Source organism: Scyliorhinus torazame, chromosome 8 (assembly GCF_047496885.1).
Source record: "Scyliorhinus torazame isolate Kashiwa2021f chromosome 8, sScyTor2.1, whole genome shotgun sequence".
In the NCBI taxonomy this organism is placed as follows: Eukaryota; Metazoa; Chordata; class Chondrichthyes; order Carcharhiniformes; family Scyliorhinidae; genus Scyliorhinus; species Scyliorhinus torazame.
The window spans coordinates 178,399,591-178,412,158 of record NC_092714.1 but is presented as its reverse complement, the minus strand read 5'-3'; the positions used below and the strand labels follow the sequence as shown (position 1 = coordinate 178,412,158).

General features: G+C 50.1%; 1 protein-coding gene across 4 annotated transcripts in view; it reads left to right on the top strand.

Annotated features, from left to right (window-relative positions):
* The window catches only part of nelfcd (negative elongation factor complex member C/D), a 102,275-nt gene that overhangs the window by 62,126 nt on the left and 27,581 nt on the right, over window positions 1–12,568 (top strand). The gene's annotated exons all lie outside the window — the stretch shown is intronic.

The window sequence follows — 12,568 nt, the reverse complement described above, 5'->3', positions numbered from 1 at the left end:
TTCTCGCCTCCTGCACTCCCGGCTCTTGTGCAACCCCAAATATAGCCAACCCCCAGCTTGGTTCGACCCGGACCCCCACTACTTTTGAAAGCACCTTTGTCACCCCCATCCAAAACCCCTGTAGTGCCGGGCATGACCAAAACATATGGGTATGATTCGCTGGGCTTCTCGAGCACCTCGCACACCTATCCTCCACCCCAAAAAATTTACTGAGCCGTGCTCCAGTCATATGCGCCCTGTGTAATACCTTAAACTGAATCAGGCTTAGCCTGGCACACGAGGACGATGAGTTTACCCTGCTTAGGGCATCTGCCCACAGCCCCTCCTCGATCTCCTCCCCCAGCTCTTCTTCCCATTTCCCTTTTAGTTCTTCTACCATAGTCTCCCCCTCGTCCCTCATTTCCCTATATATATCTGACACCTTACCATCCCCCACCCATGTCTTTGAGATCACTCTGTCCTGCACCTCTTGTGTCGGGAGCTGCGGGAATTCCCTCACCTGTTGCCTCGCAAAAGCCCTCAGTTGCATATACCTGAATGCATTCCCTTGGGGCAACCCATATTTCTCGGTCAGCGCTCCCAGACTCGCGAACTTCCCATCCACAAACAGATCTTTCAGTTGCGTTATTCCTGCTCTTTGCCACATTCCATATCCCCCATCCATTCCCCCCCGGGGCAAACCTATGGTTGTTTCTTATCAGGGACCCCCCCAAGGCTCCAGTCTTTCCCCTATGCCGTCTCCACTGTCCCCAAATCTTCAGTGTAGCCACCACCACCGGGCTTGTGGTGTAGTTCCTCGGTGAGAACGGCAGTGGGGCTGTCACCATAGCCTGTAGGCTAGTCCCCCTACAGGACGCCCTCTCTAATCTCTTCCACGCCGCTCCCTCCTCCTCTCCCATCCACTTACTCACCATTGAAATATTAGCGGCCCAATAATACTCACTTAGGCTCGGTAGTGCCAGCCCCCCCCTATCCCTGCTACGCTGTAAGAATCCCTTCCTCACTCTCGGGGTCTTCCCGGCCCACACAAAACCCATGATGCTCTTTTCAATCCTTTTTAAAAAAAAGCCTTCGTGATCACCACCGGGAGGCACTGAAACACAAAGAGGAATCTCGGGAGGACCACCATCTTAACCGCCTGCACCCTCCCTGCCAGGTACGCATCAAGCTGCGTAAACCGGTTAATGGTCTGGCTGTAATCAACCACTTTCCGGAGCTTCTCCCCGGTCTTGACAACCACGACCTGAACTCTCCAGGGGCTATTGCTGGCCTCTATGACTCCTTCCCGCAAGAGACGCAGGACCTCAGACCTAATAAATGTTCTGTCCTGCATGCTATATCGCCTGCTGCGAGTGGCTACTGGCTTGCAATCAGCGGTGACATTATCGAAGAGGGAAGGAGGGTCGACTTTCAGAGTGGCTAGGCTGCACACAGTGAGTGGGGGCAGGGGTCCGCTAAGCGTCAGGCTCTTGAGATTACATTGAAAATCGAGCCCTAAAAGGAGGGAGGCGCAGAGGTCTGAGAGCACGTGCAGCTGAAAATTAGTGTACTCAGCGCCCTGTACCGCTACGGTTACTGTAGTGCACCCTCGGATTTGTACCAACTGCGACCCGGAGGCGAGGGAAATTGTTTGTTGCACTGGGAATATCAGGAGCGAGCAGCGGCTTACCAGACACGGGTGGATGAAACTCTCGGTGCTCCCGGAGTCGAACAGGCAAGGTGTCTCGTACCCGTTAACCCGGACGGCCATCATTGAGCTCTTGAAGTGCTTGGGTCGCGACTGGTCCAAGGTGACTGCGCTGAGTTGAGGGTAACCGGCGGCGTGGTCGGCTGTGCTGGGGCGGCCCCCCGGTGACTGTCCGACAAGGTCGTATGCGTCGAGCGACGTAGCAGATGGCGTCCAAGATGGCGGCCCCCGTTGATCAAGCGTGGCGGCTTAGGCTTGACGAAGTGCCCTTTTCGGCCGCAACTGTTGCAGTTGCGGGCCGGGCAGTGCTGTCGGGGGTGTTGAGGCTGGCTGCAAAAATAACAAGGCAACCCCCCATGATGAGCGGGTGAACGCGCAGCACAGGCCTGGGGTAGCCTCTGGTCGGGAGCCCACGAGGGGGTCGAGGGTTCGGCTGGAAATGCAGTGAGGCTCTGGAAAGCGACCTCCAGTGAAGTCGCCAGTTTCACCGTCTCGTTCAGGTTCTGGGCCCCTTTCTCGAGCAGTCGCTGCCGCACGTAATTTGATCTGACCCCTGCAACATAGACGTCTCGGATGGCGAGCTCCATGTGCTGAGTGGCCGTAACGGCCTGATAGTTGTAGTTGCGCGTAGATAGTCATCGAGTGACTCCCCGGGGCGCTGGCGTCGAGTCGTGAGAATATGTCATGCATAGACCTCGTTCACAGGCCGCACGTAGATGCGCTCGAGGATTGCGAGAGCGGCGGTATATGAGGTGGCCACTTCGAGTTGCACATTAATGCGGTGACGGACTCGTGCGCGGAGGAGACTCAATTTTTGTTCGCCTGTGACGGATGGCGTCGACGACGCGGCAAGGTAGGCCTTGAAACACCGCAGCCAGTGTGAAAAAATGTTCTTTGCCTCCGCGGCCTGTGGATCGAGCTCCAGTTTTGAGGGCTGACTCCATAATCGTTTTTGTTCAGATAGTTAAGTAAATTGATGCGACCATCAATTCACTCAAGGACTCGTGTCGGAGTAAAACAGTGGTTTTAATTAACTATCAACTTTGCCTGCCTGAGGGCAGTCCCACAGGCCAGCTACTCTTATACTCCTTCAAAGGGGCGGAGCCAAGGGCAGAGCCCGTACATGCTCCAACATTTCCCCCTGTGGGTGAAGCCATACAATGGCCCACAGATAAAACCCACAGGGCTAATAACATAGAACATAACTGGTGAATTAACTGTATTTACATTCACCACAGGGCCTTGAATGTGAGGAGGAAAGAGGTAAAGGCGCAGATGTTGCACTTTCCAGGAGTAGGTTACAGGGTATGGGCATGATAGGGAGGAGGAAGGTTGAGGGGAAGATATGTTTCATGATAGCATCATGCTGGTGCTGATGGAAATGGTGAAGGGTGATCCTTCGAATGCAGAGGCTAGTGCGGTGAAAAGTGAGGACAATTTATGGGGATTGCTCTGTCTGTGTTGCTGTGAGGGGGATTGTTTTGTCTGTTTTGCTGTGAGGGGGATTGTTTTGTCTGTTTTGCTGTGAGGGGGATTGTCTTGTCTGTTTTGCTGTGAGGGAGATTGACTTGTCTGTGTTGCTGTGAGGGGGATTGCTCTGTCTGTATTGCTGTGAGGGGGATTGTCTTGTCTGTATTGCTGTGAGGGGGATTGTCCTGTCTGTGTTGCTGTGAGGGTGATTGTGCTGTCTGTGTTGCTGTGAGGGGGATTGTGCTGTCTGTATTGATGTGAGGTGGATTGCTCTGCCTGTGTTGCTGTGAGGGGGATTGTGCTGTCTGTATTGATGTGAGAGGGATTGCTTTGTCTGTATTGATGTGAGGGGGATTGCTCTGTCTGTATTGCTGTGAGGGGGATTGTGCTGTCTATTGCTGTGAGGGGGATTGTCTTGGCTGTATTGCTGTGAGGGGGATTGCTCTGTCTGTATTGCTGTGAGGGGGATTGTGCTGTCTGTATTGCTGTGAGGGGGATTGCTCTGTCTGTATTACTGTGAGGGGGATTGTTTTGTCTGTATTGATGTGAGGGGGATTGCTCTGTCTGTACTGTTGTGAGGGAGATTGCTCTGTCTGTGTTGCTGTGAGGGGGATTGTGCTGTCTGCATTGCTGTGAGGGGGATTGTCTTGTCTGTATTGCTGTGAGGGGGATTGTCTTGTCTGTATTGCTGTGAGGGGGATTGTCTTGTCTATATTGCTGTGAGGGGGATTGCTCTGTCTGTATTGCTGTGAGGGGGATTGCTCTGTCTGTATTACTGTGAGGGGGATTGTCTTGTCTGTTTTGCTGTGAGGGGGATTGCTCTGTCTGTGTTGCTGTGAGGGGGATTGTGCTGTCTGTATTGCTGTGAGGGGGATTGCTCTGTCTGTGTTGCTGTGAGGGGGATTGTCTTGTCTGTTTTTCTGTGAGGGGGATTGTCTTGTCTGTATTGCTGTGAGGGGGATTGTGCTGTCTCTGTTGCTGTGATGGGGATAGTCCTGTTTGTATTGCTGTGAGGGGGATTGCTCTGTCTGTATTGCTGTGAGGGGGATTGTGCTGTCTGTATTGCTGTGAGGGGGATTGTCTTGGCTGTATTGCTGTGAGGGGGATTGCTCTGTGTGTTGCTGTGAGGGGGATTGCTCTGTCTGTATTGCTGTGAGGGAGATTGCTCTGTCTGTGTTGCTGTGAGGGGGATTGTCTTGTCTGTTTTGCTGTGAGGGGGATTGTCTTGTCTGTATTGCTGTGAGGGGGATTGTGCTGTCTGTGTTGCTGTGAGGGGGATTGCTCTTTCTCTGTTGCTGTGATGGGGATTGCTCTGTCTCTGTTGCTGTGATGGGGATTGTCTTGTCTGTATAGCTGTGAGGTGGATTGCTCTGTCTGTGTTGCTGTGAGTTGGATTGCTCTGCCTGTGTTGCTGTGAGGGGGATTGTCCTGTTTGTATTGCTGTGAGGGGGATTGCTCTGTCTGTATTGCTGTGAGGGGGATTGTGCTGTCTGTATTGCTGTGAGGGGGATTGTGCTGTCTGTGTTGCCTAGAGGGTGACTGTCTTGTCTATATTGCTGTGAGGGGGATTGCTCTGTCTGTATTGCTGTGAGGGGGATTGTCTTGTCTGTTTTGCTGTGAGGGGGATTGTCTTGTCTGTATTGCTGTGAGGGGGATTGTCTTGTCTGTATTACTGTGAGGGGGATTATCCTGTCTGTATTGCTGTGAGGGGGGTTGCTCTGTCTGTATTGCTGTGAGGGGGATTGCTCTGTCTGTGTTGCTGTGAGTTGGATTGCTCTGTCTGTATTGCTGTGAGGGGGATTGCTCTGTCTGTGTTGCTGTGAGTTGGATTGCTCTGCCTGTGTTGCTGTGAGGGGGATTGTCCTGTTTGTATTGCTGTGAGGGGATTGCCCTGTCTGTATTGCTGTGAGGGGGATTGTCCTGTTTGTATTGCTGTGAGGGGATTGCCCTGTCTGTATTGCTGTGAGTTGGATTGCCCTGTCTGTATTGCTGTGAGAGGGATTGCTCTGTCTGTTGCTGTGAGGAGGATTGCTCTGTCTGTATTGCTGTGAGCGGGATTGCTCTGTCTGTATTGCTGTGAGGGGGATTGTCTTGTCTGTATTGCTGTGAGGGGGATTGTGCTGCCTGCATTGCTGTGAGGGGGATTGTCCTGTCTGTATTGCTGTGAGGGGGATTGTGCTGTCGATTGCTGTGAGGGTGATTGTCCTGTCTGTATTGCTGTGAGGGGGATTGTCTTGTCTGTGTTGCTGTGAGGGGGATTGTGCTGTCTATTGCTGTGAGGGGGATTGTCTTGTCTGTGTTGCTGTGAGTGGGTTTGTCTTGTCTGTATTGCTGTGAGGGGGATTGTCTTGTCTGTATTGCTGTGAGGGTGATTGTCTTGTCTGTATTGCTGTGAGGGGGATTGCTCTGTCTGTATTGCTGTTAGGGGGTTTGCTCTGTCTGTGTTGCTGTGAGGGTGATTGTGCTGTCTGTATTGCTGTGAGGGTGATTGTGCTGTCTGTATTACTGTGAGGGGGATTGCTCTGTATTGATGTGAGTGGGATTGCTCTGTATTGATGTGAGCGGGATTGCTCTGTCTGTATTACTGTGAGGGGGCTTGCTCTGAATGTGTTGCTGTGAGGGGGATTGTTTTGTCTGTTGCTGTGAGGGGGATTGTCCTGTCTGTATTGCTGTGAGGGGGATTGTTCTGTCTGTATTGCTGTGAGGGGGATTGCTCTGTCTGTATTGCTGTGAGGGGGATTGCTCTGTCTGTATTGCTGTGAGGGGGATTGTCTTGTCTGTTTTGCTGTGAGAGGGATTGTGCTGCATGTGTTGCTGTGAGGGGGATTGTGCTGTCTGTGTTGCTGTGAGAGGGATTGTGCTGCCTGTGTTGCTGTGAGGGGGATTGTCTTGTCTGTATTGCTGTGAAGGGGATTGTCTTGTCTGTATTGCTGTGAAGGGGATAGTCTTGTCTGTATTGCTGTGAGGGGGATTGTGCTGTCTGTATTGCTGTGAGGGGGATTGTTTTGTCTGTTGCTGTGAGTGGGATTGTCCTGTCTGTATTGCTGTGAGGGGGATTGTCTTGTCTGTATTGCTGTGAAGGGGATAGTCTTGTCTGTATTGCTGTGTGAGGTATTGTGCTGTCTGTATTGCTGTGAGGGGGATTGCTCTGTCTGTATTGCTGTGAGGGGGATTGCTCTTTCTCTGTTACTGTGATGGGGATTGCTCTGTCTCTGTTGCTGTGATGGGGATTGTCTTGTCTGTATAGCTGTGAGGTGGATTGCTCTGTCTGTGTTGCTGTGAGTTGGATTGCTCTGCCTGTGTTGCTGTGAGGGGGATTGTCCTGTTTGTATTGCTGTGAGGGGGATTGCTCTGTCTGTATTGCTGTGAGGGGGATTGTGCTGTCTGTATTGCTATGAGGGGGATTGTGCTGTCTGTGTTGCCTAGAGGGTGACTGTCTTGTCTATATTGCTGTGAGGGGGATTGCTCTGTCTGTATTGCTGTGAGGGGGATTGTCTTGTCTGTTTTGCTGTGAGGGGGATTGTCTTGTCTGTATTGCTGTGAGGGGGATTGTCTTGTCTGTATTACTGTGAGGGGGATTATCCTGTCTGTATTGCTGTGAGGGGGGTTGCTCTGTCTGTATTGCTGTGAGGGGGATTTGCTCTGTCTGTGTTGCTGTGAGTTGGATTGCTCTGTCTGTATTGCTGTGAGGGGGATTGCTCTGTCTGTGTTGCTGTGAGTTGGATTGCTCTGCCTGTGTTGCTGTGAGGGGGATTGTCCTGTTTGTATTGCTGTGAGGGGATTGCCCTGTCTGTATTGCTGTGAGGGGGATTGTCCTGTTTGTATTGCTGTGAGGGGATTGCCCTGTCTGTATTGCTGTGAGTTGGATTGCCCTGTCTGTATTGCTGTGAGGGGGATTGCTCTGTCTGTTGCTGTGAGGAGGATTGCTCTGTCTGTATTGCTGTGAGCGGGATTGCTCTGTCTGTATTGCTGTGAGGGGGATTGTCTTGTCTGTATTGCTGTGAGGGGGATTGTGCTGCCTGCATTGCTGTGAGGGGGATTGTGCTGTCTGTATTGCTGTGAGGGGGATTGTCCTGTCTGTATTGCTGTGAGGGGAATTGTGCTGTCGATTGCTGTGAGGGTGATTGTCCTGTCTGTATTGCTGTGAGGGGGATTGTCTTGTCTGTGTTGCTGTGAGGGGGATTGTGCTGTCTATTGCTGTGAGGGGGATTGTCTTGTCTGTGTTGCTGTGAGTGGGATTGTCTTGTCTGTTTTGCTGTGAGGGGGATTGCTCTGTCTGTATTGCTGTGAGGGGGATTGCTCTGTCTGTATTGCTGTGAGGGGGATTGCTCTGTCTGTATTGCTGTGAGGGGGACTGCTCTGTCTGTATTGCTGTGAGGGGGATTGTGCTGTCTGTATTGCTGTGAGGGGGATTGTCTTGTCTGTGTTGCTGTGAGTGGGATTGTCTTGTCTGTTTTGCTGTGAGAGGGATTGTCTTTTCTGTTTTGCTGTAAGGGGGTTTGTCTTGTCTGTATTGCTGTGAGGGGGATTGTCTTGTCTGTATTGCTGTGAGGGTGATTGTCTTGTCTGTATTGCTGTGAGGGGGATTGCTCTGTCTGTATTGCTGTTAGGGGGTTTGCTCTGTCTGTGTTGCTGTGAGGGTGATTGTGCTGTCTGTATTGCTGTGAGGGTGATTGTGCTGTCTGTATTACTGTGAGGGGGATTGCTCTGTATTGATGTGAGTGGGATTGCTCTGTATTGATGTGAGCGGGATAGCTCTGTCTGTATTACTGTGAGGGGGCTTGCTCTGAATGTGTTGCTGTGAGGGGGATTGTTTTGTCTGTTGCTGTGAGGGGGATTGTCCTGTCTGTATTGCTGTGAGGGGGATTGTTCTGTCTGTATTGCTGTGAGGGGGATTGCTCTGTCTGTATTGCTGTGAGGGGGATTGCTCTGTCTGTATTGCTGTGAGGGGGATTGTCTTGTCTGTTTTGCTGTGAGAGGGATTGTGCTGCCTGTGTTGCTGTGAGGGGGATTGTGCTGTCTGTGTTGCTGTGAGAGGGATTGTGCTGCCTGTGTTGCTGTGAGGGGGATTGTCTTGTTTGTATTGCTGTGAGGGGGATTGTCCTGTCTGTATTACTGTGAGGGGGATTGTCCTGTCTGTATTGCTGTGAGGGGGATTGTCCTGTCTGTATTGCTGTGAGGGGGATTGTGCTGTCTGTATTGCTGTGAGGGGGATTGTGCTGTCTGTGTTGCCTAGAGGGTGATTGTGCTGTCTGTATTGCTGTGAGGGGGATTGTTTTGTCTGTTGCTGTGAGGGGGATTGTCCTGTCTGTATTGCTGTGAGGGGGATTGTCTTGTCTGTATTGCTGTGAAGGGGATTGTGCTGTCTGTATTGCTGTGAGGGGGATTGTGCTGTCTGTGTTGCCTAGAGGGTGATTGTGCTGTCTGTATTGCAGTGAGGGGGATTGTTTTGACTGTTGCTGTGAGGGGGATTGTCCTGTCTGTATTGCTGTGAGGGGGATTGTCTTGTCTGTATTGCTGTGAAGGGGATAGTCTTGTCTGTATTGCTGTGAGGGGGATTGTGCTGTCTGTATTGCTGTGAGGGGGATTGTTTTGTCTGTTGCTGTGAGCGGGATTGTCCTGTCTGTATTGCTGTGAGGGGGATTGTCTTGTCTGTATTGCTGTGAAGGGGATAGTCTTGTCTGTATTGCTGTGTGAGGTATTGTGCTGTCTGTATTGCTGTGAGGGGGATTGCTCTGTCTGTATTGCTGTGAGGGGGATTGCTCTTTCTCTGTTGCTGTGATGGGGATTGCTCTGTCTCTGTTGCTGTGATGGGGATTGTCTTGTCTGTATAGCTGTGAGGTGGATTGCTCTGTCTGTGTTGCTGTGAGTTGGATTGCTCTGCCTGTGTTGCTGTGAGGGGGATTGTCCTGTCTGTATTGCTGTGAGGGTGATTGTGCTGTCTGTATTACTGTGAGGGGGATTGCTCTGTATTGATGTGAGTGGGATTGCTCTGTATTGATGTGAGCGGGATTGCTCTGTCTGTATTACTGTGAGGGGGCTTGCTCTGAATGTGTTGCTGTGAGGGGGATTGTTTTGTCTGTTGCTGTGAGGGGGATTGTCCTGTCTGTATTGCTGTGAGGGGGATTGTCCTGTCTGTATTGCTGTGAGGGGGATTGTCCTGTCTGTATTGCTGTGAGGGGAATTGTGCTGTCTGTATTGCTGTGAGGGGGATTGTTCTGTCTGTATTGCTGTGAGGGGGATTGCTCTGTCTGTATTGCTGTGAGGGGGATTGCTCTGTCTGTATTGCTGTGAGGGGGATTGTCTTGTCTGTATTGCTGTGAGGGGGATTGTCCTGTCTGTGTTGCTGTGAGGGGGATTGTGCTGTCTGTGTTGCTGTGAGAGGGATTGTGCTGTCTGTATTGCTGTGAGGGGGATTGTGCTGTCTGTGTTGCCTAGAGGGTGATTGTGCTGTCTGTATTGCTGTGAGGGGGATTGTTTTGTCTGTTGCTGTGAGGGGGATTGTCCTGTCTGTATTGCTGTGAGGGGGATTGTCTTGTCTGTATTGCTGTGAAGGGGATTGTGCTGTCTGTATTGCTGTGAGGGGGATTGTGCTGTCTGTGTTGCCTAGAGGGTGATTGTGCTGTCTGTATTGCAGTGAGGGGGATTGTTTTGTCTGTTGCTGTGAGGGGGATTGTCCTGTCTGTATTGCTGTGAGGGGGATTGTCTTGTCTGTATTGCTGTGAAGGGGATAGTCTTGTCTGTATTGCTGTGAGGGGGATTGTGCTGTCTGTATTGCTGTGAGGGGGATTGTTTTGTCTGTTGCTGTGAGGGGGATTGTCCTGTCTGTATTGCTGTGAGGGGGATTGTCTTGTCTGTATTGCTGTGAAGGGGATAGTCTTGTCTGTATTGCTGTGTGAGGTATTGTGCTGTCTGTATTGCTGTGAGGGGGATTGTTCTGTCTGTATTGCTGTGAGGGGGATTGCTCTGTCTGTATTGCTGTGAGGGGGATTGTCTTGTCTGTATTGCTGTGAAGGGTATAGTCTTGTCTGTATTGCTGTGTGAGGTATTGTGCTGTCTGTATTGCTGTGAGGGGGATTGCTCTGTCTGTATTGCTGTGAGGGGGATTGTTTTGTCTGTATTGCTGTGAGGGTGATTGCTCTGTCTGTTGCTGTGAGGGGGATTGCTCTGTCTGTATTGCTGTGAGGGGGATTGTCTTGTCTGTGTTGCTGTGAGGGGGATTGTTTTGTCTGTATTGCTGTGAGGGGGATTGTTTTGTCTGTGTTGCTGTGAGGGGGATTGTCTTGTCTGTGTTGCTGTGAGGGGGATTGTTTTGTCTGTATTGCTGTGAGGGTGATTGTGCTGTTTGTGTTGCTGTGAGGGGGATTGTCTTGTCTGTTTTGCTGTGAGTGTGATTGTGCTGTCAGTTGTTGTGAGGGTGATTGTGCTGTCTGTGTTTCTGTGAGGGGGATTGGCTTGTCTTGTGTTGCTGTGAGGGGGATTGTCTAGGCTGTATTGCTGAGAGGGGGATTGGCTTGTCTGTTTTGCTGTGAGGATGATTGTGCTGCCTGTGTTGCTGTGAGGGGGATTGTCTTGACTGTGTTGCTGTGAGAGGTTTGTCCTCATAGATTATCATAGAATTTACAGTGCAGAAGGAGGCCATTTGGCCCATCGAGTCTGCACCGGCTCTTGGAAAGAGCACCCTACCCAAGGTCAACACCTCCACCCTATCCCCATAACCCAGTAACCCCACCCAACACTAAGGGCAATTTATCATGGCCAATCCACCTAACCTGCACATCTTTGGACTGTGGGAGGAAACCGGAGCACCCGGAGGAAACCCACGCACACACGGGGAGGATGTGCAGACTCCGCACAGACAGTGACCCAAGCCAGAATCGAACCTGGGACCCTGGAGCTGTGAAGCAATTGTGCTATCCACAGTGCTACCGTCCTGTCTGTATTGCTGTGAGGGTGATTGTGCTGTCTGTGTTGCAGTGAGGGGGAGTGTCCTGTCTGTATTGCATTGGAAGGAATGTGCTGCATGTATTGCTCTGAGGGGGAACGGTTGTCTTTCTTGCTTTGAGAGAAATTGTCTATATCCAATTGATAAGATCAAGGTTGATCTGATTCTGCCCTCTACGTTCAACTCCATTTTCCTGTCTAACGCTTGTAACTTTTGATTCTCTTATCAATCAGGAATCTAAATAACTCAACCTTGAAAAATATTCAATGACCCAGCCTGCACTGATCTGTTTGGGGAGAGAATTCCACTAATTTTAACCACCCAAAAGGGAATAAAATTCTCCTCCCCTCCCTCTTCATGGGTAATCGCTTATTTTAAGTTCTTGTCTCGCACAAGGGGAAATATCCTCTTGGCATCCTCCCTGTCAAGTCCCCTCAGGACTTTTATGTTTCAACAAGTTTCTCATTCTTCTAAACTCCAATGGATAGAGGCCCAACCTGTCCAACCTTTCCTTGTAAGATAACCCCTTCAACCCAGGAATCAGTTAACCGTCTCTGAACTGCATCTAATGCAATTATATACTTAAGTAGGGAGACCAAAACTGTACACATTACTCCTTATGTAGTCTCATCAAAGCCCTGTACAACTGGAGCGAAACATCCCCACTTTTATATTCCATTCTTCTTGCAATAAACAACAACATTCCATTTGTCATCTTAATCACTTGGCTGTACCTGCACACTAAAGTTATGTGATTCATGTACCAGGGGACGTCGATCCCTCTGCATCACAGAGTTCAGCAATCTCTCTTTTAAATAATATGCTGTTTTTCTATTCTTCCTGCCAATGTGGACAAGCGCACATTTTCCCACATTATACTCCATTTGCCAAATTTCTGCCAATCACTTAATCTATCGAATTCCCTTCATAGACACTTCACAACATCCATTCCTACCTATCTTTGTGTCATCAAATTTAGCAACCATTAATTCAGCCCCTTCATCTAAGTCATTAATATAAATTGAAAATAAGTTGAGGCTCCACCACTAATGCCTGCAGCACTTCACTAATTACATCTTGCCAACCCAAAAATGACCAATATATTCCTACTTTCTGTTTCCTGTTGGTAACCAATCCTTTACCCGTGCTAATCTGTTAGCCCCTACATCTGGTATTCTCATTTTGCGTTGTAACCTTTCATGCGCCATCTTGTCAAATACATTTTAGAAATTCGGTGCACAACATCTATCAGCTCTCCCTTTATCCATGTTACTTGCTTAAAGAACTCAAATAAATCAGTCAAGCATGATTTCCCTTTCACAAAACCATGTTGACTCTGCCTGATTACATTAATACGAAGTCTTACAACACCAGGTTAAAGTCCAACAGGTTTGTTTCGATGTCACTAGCTTTCGAAGCGCTGCTCCTTCCTCAGGTGAAGGAGCCTGAGGAAGGAGCTGCGCTCC